Genomic DNA, 6,000 nt, shown 5'->3' with positions numbered 1-6,000 from the left:
TATGTACCACTCACGGTGTCCAGGTCGTGGCTAATCCACAAAAACACATGGTGGCTTAGTCACTGGTCCAGGCATGGTGCTCTCCTGTCTCTAACTGCCTTCAGTCAGAAATGGAAGGAAACTGAGTCATATTTTCCTTTCATGTGAAGACAGGCAAATACAGTTTACTTTAAAACATGGCAAAGTTTCACTAAAATGGTCCTCAGTAGAAACCTAAGATAAATAAGCAAATTTTGTTTCAAAATATCACCCTTTAGGACATGACTAATTTTAAGCTTTGCCTGGAAGTCAAACATAGTGATTTCTATAAATATACTCTCTGCAATTGTCCATATTGCTGTCATACTTGTCAAAGTATGCTAAGGAATCAAAGGAGTCAAGGAAAGTATCAAAGGAAAAGAGAAAAGAGCACAACTGTGAGGCTGGGAGGCTCATGAGAGCCAGTGTCGCCACCAAACCCAGTGTGCTCTTGGTCGTGCTCTTCAACATATGAGTGTGTATGAGGTTTAACAAGGCCAAGTGCTGGGTCCTGCACTTGGGTCACAACAACCCCATGCAATGCTACAGGCTTGGGGAGGAGTGGCTGGAGAGCTGTGTGGTGGAGAAGGACCTGGGGGTGTTGGCTGGCAGCTGGCTGAACACGAGCCAGCAGTGTGCCCAGGTGGCCAAGAAGGCCAACGGCATCCTGGCTTGTATCAGGAATAGTGTGGCCAGCAGGAGCAGGGAGGTGATCGTGCCCCTGTACTCGGCACTGGTGAGGCCGCACCTCAAGTACTGTGTTCAGTTTTGGGCCCCTCCATAAAAGAAGGACATCGAGGTGCTGGAGCATGTCCAGAGAAGGGCAACAAAACTGATGAAGGGTCTGGAGAGCAGGTCTTATGAGGAGCGGCTGAGGGAGCTGGGGTTGTTTATCCTGGAGAAGAGGAGGCTGAGGGGAGACCTTATCTCTCTCTACGACTACCTGAAAGGAGGTTGTAGTGAGGTGGGTGTTGATCTCTTCTCGCAAGTCACCAGTGACAGGATGAAAGGAAATGGCCTCAAGTTGCATCAGAGGAGGTTTAGATTGAGTATTAGGAAAAAATTCTTTACTGAAAGAGCGGTCAGGAATTGGAACAGGCTGCCCAGAGAGGAGGTGGAGTCACCATCCCTGGAGGTGTTAAAAAAATGTGTAGAAGTGGCACTTCAGGACATGGTTTAGGAGGCCTGGGGGTGCTGGGTTCGCAGGCGGACTTGATGATCTTAGAGGTCTTTTCCAACCTTAATGATTCTATGATTCTCGTCCTGTAACTCTCGAGGTGGCCATTTGTGATCCCAGATGAAATCCTCATGGCCTGTAAGATATTAGGCACTTGTGCTTTGCTTTCTAGTTGCTTGACCTTGCTGTGTGATTTATGCCCTCACAAACTAATGTATGTTTTCAGCCAGGGTGTACCCACTGTAGGCTTTTTACTTGCCTTAATCCTAGATCATAATAATAGTGCAAAGAGCCAAACTTCAGTCCACATCTGTGCCAAAATCCATGAAGCTCCCAAGCAGTTAAATTGGGGAATTCTTACTGGGCAATTTTTTATTTTTAAATTTTTAACCACTATGAGATTGTTTTATAGGCTGGGGAAATGGCAAGTACATGTGATTCTGCGATTCTGTGACTGCTCTTTTTTCTTTCTTTCACGTTTGGCCCCTATTTTGCACGGTATGCTGACTAGAATCTAATGTGGCTGTTGTTTAAGTGAAGTGGCTACAAAATGAATGCGAATGTAACACACTTTGCGCAGTTTTATACACAGTTCCTACCTATGTCTCTTAGCACGTACCTCATCTTCGTTCTTACAGGACTTTAAAACTGGTTGGATTTGTGGGGTGTTTAGGTTTGGTTTGATTTGGATTTTTTGGGGGGTGGGGTGGGGGGGTAGTGGGGAGTCTTTTTTTGTTTTTGTTTTCTTCTGTTGTTGTTTTCTTACATGTCAAAACACTGCTGAGCTGGTTCCTTGATGATGAGGGTTTTCCAGAGCAGAGAGGGAAAGGTGTCTCTGTGCTACTCAGTGCCCAGAAGAGAACTGTCTCCCATTTAGTCCGACCTGAGGGCATAAATGAGACCGGGAACAATATCCTTCATCTTGTGAGTATCCTTTTGGCTTCTGGCCGTTTCCCTAAGTTGCAATTTCTCTCCGTCTTCCAGAAGATTCTTGGTTCTGGGGGACGCAGGGACTTCCCGTAGCTCCGGCCGCTAGAGGATGCTCCTGGGCCGGCGTTGGAGAGCAGCGTGCCTGGGGCCGGGCATCCCCCTCCCCGGCACAGCCCCCAGCCCAGCTCCCCGCGGGGGAGATCGCCCGTCAGGCTCTACCCGCATAGCCTGGGATATATAAATTGCAGCTTTGCGCTGGGGAGAGGCGGGATATTTTCCACTGTCTAAATGGAAAAGAAATTCCATCCAATTTAGGGATAAAAATGCAAAATGCTAATGACAATAAGAGAAATAAGTTGTAGGAATTTGAATGTGTTTCTTGTGGTCAAGTCCTTGGGCTTATTTAGGTGATACTTTTAATGGCATATTTGCAGTGTACCCCACAGTATCGGAGTCTTGCTGTGGTTGATCACACCTTGGTTATTCAGATGTTCAGCTAGCTTTCATTTTTCATCCAACCTTTTTAAGTGATCCAAATCTCAGTGCTTAATTGAGAGTTCAGTTTTATTCTTCAACAAATAGAATGGAAAATACATTCTTAATTAAATAAGGGACTATTTAGCATGTATAGTTTTTCACGAAAGGCACACACATTAAATTAGTTCCATATTTTAAATAAAAAACAACAACCACCCTCCAAAAAAAAACCAAAAAACCCAGAACCCAACAATGCCCTAAGTTAAAAAGCAAAGCATAAAGTTAAGAAAAAGTTATATATGGAAATATCCTCCTTCTAGTCCACTATTGCCCTTCTAAAATTCTATTGTAGCGTAAGCAATTTCTCTGACACACAGGGTGCAGGATTTCGTATGGCAATAGCATGAAAAAATAATATAGAAAGAGTATTTTCATGGTAGCGAAGTGGGGTACTCTAAAGTTATAAAATGGCAGATTTGAGGTAGTTTAGAAGAGCTCATTTGCTCATGTGCGTGAGAACATGGTCTTTAACTATGTAATCATGTACTGCCTCTTTCTCCCTCCCCATGTCCTCACCTCCTGTGGGATTTCTGCCTTATCCAGACTACAAGTTAGACCTGCCCAGAGATACATAGGCTTGTGCAGTGGAAGAGACCATTCATTTCTTGCAGTTGGATGGCATGTAGTAGATAAATCAGAGACTACAGGAAAGGAAATATATAAGTGAGAAGTTAGATAAGACTAAAAAACAGGACTGTAGTCTTGTCTCTGGCACCAATGTTTAGTGAAGTCAGTAAATTTTTCATATCATGCGTGTATTCCCCAGCTTCTGCGTCCTGACTGTGAGATCCTACACTCTGATTAATCAGAAGTGTTGAACACCCACATCTACTCCTGAAGTCACGAGAGAGTTGTGGTTTGAGTCTACAGAATAATGAATAGTGCTATCTACTATTCCAGCCCATGTGCCAGATGTCTCGGATTTTGCGTACCTGTATCTCTCTGACTGTAATCTCAGTGCACATCTTTTGTCATCTGTGGAAGACAGATGCAGACTTTTTCAAGGCTGCAGTAAAAATAATACATCTGAATCACTTGTATCCTCTAATGATGAGGACCAAACAAATGCCTGGACAAAGTAAATAAATTTGTCTTCAGAGTAGGTTTTGAACCACGTATAGGAAATAAACCCCACTACAAAGGATTATAATATGAGCAATGGAACAAAAGAAAATACTGCAGAGCGAGCTGCTCTCAAATTGAGCTTTGTCTATCTTGTGCGTTAAATAAAGCAACATTAGTGCTACATATTAAAAGACTGTATCATAAACTATTAATCATGCCTAGGTAAGCATTTGGGCTGACTGTAGATTGCACATTAATTCTGCAATTTCCTAACATGTATGTACTGGATTCTGTAACCTGACTGATATTGCTTAATGAGGGGGTGTGTGTAGAGTAAATAAAAAGGAAACAACCCAAGTACCCTCAGCAATAGCAGGCTAGCACTTCTTAGAAAGGAAGGCTATATAGCTACAGGTCAGCTTCTAAAATATGGTTTAATTCTGATTTTTTCCTCTTCTATTTAGTGCCTTGAATAAATTGTAGAAAAGTGAAATCCACCTCCTGCCACAAGGAGCAAGGAACTTAGCTGTTTGAGAGCAAAAATTAATGTACGAATGGGTCTGTTTTCTCTGGTTGGAGGTTCATATGCCTTCTACATTCACTATTCTTAACATGATCTCCCCTTTCCAATGAAGAATGGAGTTCCTGTGTTTCTGTCCCTTATTTCTGTGTTTCAGTGCACGTAAACAAAACAATTTTATGGCATATGCTGAGTGAGTTTGCTTCCTGATGCTCAGGAAGCGTCAGACTTACCACACATGCTTTGCAAAGCCCGACGGGGTGATGAGCTGTGTCTTTCCAGAAGCATTAGACTCAACAGCAAGTACACAATGATGCTATGTGGATAGCTACTCCACCTTTGCCCTTTTGCCTTTCTATGCAACTTGTTTTGTGTGCAGAATTTTGTGAGCTTGCAGTTAAGCAAATTGCTCTCTCAACTACTGAAAAGAGACACTGGAAGATTTGCAGATGGTGTTGCGTGGGTGTGATAAGCTAAGAAACCTCCTTTAGATCAGCCAGCAAACTCAGCTGCCTTCTTGCCTCTGCAACTTGTTTCCCTGCCTGTAAGATATTTAAACACCCAAATCCAGCAAAGTAACCCAGAAAAAAAGGTTGAAGATGTAATTCTTGAAACAGAATAATTAATCCCATTTGCATGTGTTAGGGAGCAATAGATGTCTATTATTGACTTTGTAATTTGGCCTGGAATATACTTGCAGGATACAGAAGAGAAGCCGTGATCTTTACCTGTAGCATCCCTTTTTTTCACTATTCAAACGTGGTTTGTTTTCTCCCTGGTATAGTTGTAACAGGAGTGTGAAAGAAGGGGAACCTCAGAAATATTAATTTTAAAATGTGTTCTGCAGTCATTGTTACAGCTGCTATCTTTTGCTATGAAAATATACCTTCAATCTAAATAGAGGTGGGGAGATAGATAAAAATGTTAGGAGAGGAAATGACCAAGAAGTTTAATCTATATTCTCAAGTGATTTAGGAACCATACTCTAATTTACTGCTCAAATTGTGTTTACAAAGATGCTTAGCTCCTAATTCACTCCCACATGTCAGGAAACCTTCCCAAGAGGGGTGAAAAAATGGTGGTGGCTGTGGAGGTTATTAAAGTATCGTTATTTAAGGTAATTTTGCAATAAATGATAGATTCTTTTCTTGAACTTTATCTTGGAATTCGAAAAATTGCTGGAGGCTTTCAAAATTTTGTATCACAGAGGAAAAAAAAAAGGAGGTTGCAGAGTAGAATAGATTCCCTAAATCAGGTTAAAAAATTTCCATCACTACCTAACACTTTGAAAATGACTAAGGTCGAAGTTACTTTTATTACTTTTGTGTTTTTCTGCAGTGATAGCGTTTTGTTACACTATTGAGTGAGTTACAGTGTGTTTTCCTGGTCTTTTATGTTTGGTTTGATTTCCATGTCTTGGCTTGAGGATGAATATCTCTTTAATAGTGTCTTTTTTAATATGCCAGTTTTTATGAGTTAAGGTATTTGAACAACCTTAATCCAGTGAAACTTTTAGTGAAAGAATATATAAAACTGAAATTTGGTCCTGTTTGTGGTCTGGGAGGTTGTGCTGTGCAAGGTAGCGAGGCAGGAGGGGATCCTAGAGCCTTGCTTGCACCCTGTAGGAACAGCGGCACGTTTCCAGGCTGTGCCCTCTGCTGGTGCTGCTGGCAGGGAAACCCATGCTGCCGTGGGCACCAAACTCTTGTAGCCACATCAGGCCCTGCCTGCCATGCCCTGACAGTATTCCTGA

This window comes from Phalacrocorax aristotelis, chromosome 1 (assembly GCF_949628215.1).
Source record: "Phalacrocorax aristotelis chromosome 1, bGulAri2.1, whole genome shotgun sequence".
NCBI classification, from domain to species: Eukaryota; Metazoa; Chordata; class Aves; order Suliformes; family Phalacrocoracidae; genus Phalacrocorax; species Phalacrocorax aristotelis.
This window is presented reverse-complemented; position numbering follows the sequence as displayed.